General features: G+C 70.3%; 1 protein-coding gene across 2 annotated transcripts in view; it reads left to right on the top strand.

The window, feature by feature from the left end:
* Positions 1 to 14: 14 nt before the first annotated feature.
* The window catches only part of Nfkb1 (nuclear factor kappa B subunit 1), a 115,232-nt gene continuing 114,613 nt past the window's right edge, over positions 15 to 633 (top strand). For both annotated transcript variants that reach the window (XM_026784082.1, XM_005357324.3), the window contains exon 1: positions 15 to 70. The gene's annotated coding sequence lies outside the window, so the exon portion shown is untranslated. The remainder of the gene's footprint in view (positions 71 to 633) is intronic.

Raw genomic sequence — 633 nt, 5'->3', positions numbered from 1 at the left:
CGCCGGTCCGCGCCGCCCCGCCCCGCAGCGGGAGCCCGCAGGCGCGGAGAGGCCGCGCCGCACCTCCAGGGTAAGTCTCGGGGGACTGGGGCGGGCGGGGTAGGGGACAGTCGGGGACACGGAGCCGCCGCCTCTCCGCCTCAGGCTTGCGGCTGTCCCTGCGGCTCATCACTGCGCGGGGCTCCGGGCGGGTCCGCGGGGAGGGGGCAGCCGGGGCAGGAATTGCGGGACGCGCGGCCCCGGCTGCGGGGACAGGGCACATCCGCACTGGGTGGCTCGAGGCCTCCCCGGTTGGTCAGGCCCTCCGCGTCTCCGCGGGCGGGAAGGGGAACCGGAGGGGAACTCTAGCAAAGTTTTAGAAATAGCGACCCAAGCCCCTGCCGCGAGGGGCTGGCAGCCGGGCTGAGGTCCTCCGCGGGGGAGGAGAGCCAGGAAGGTGCTTGGTGCAGTGCACAGCCAGATTTCACCAAAGGGCGGTCGGTGAAATGAAAGCAGAAGTGCCTGTCAGTCCTGCCGGCTGGGGACCCCCTACCCAGCTCCTCAGAATCCAGCAGGAGAACTTGGGGCCCACTTTCCAATCTGTGATAGACACCCCCACACACACACCGCGGCACACACACACACACCCTTGGC

This window comes from Microtus ochrogaster, chromosome 21 (genome assembly GCF_000317375.1).
Source record: "Microtus ochrogaster isolate Prairie Vole_2 chromosome 21, MicOch1.0, whole genome shotgun sequence".
NCBI lineage: Eukaryota > Metazoa > Chordata > Mammalia > Rodentia > Cricetidae > Microtus > Microtus ochrogaster.
The sequence above is the reverse complement of the archived record's forward strand: the minus strand, read 5'-3'. Positions and strand labels throughout refer to the sequence as shown.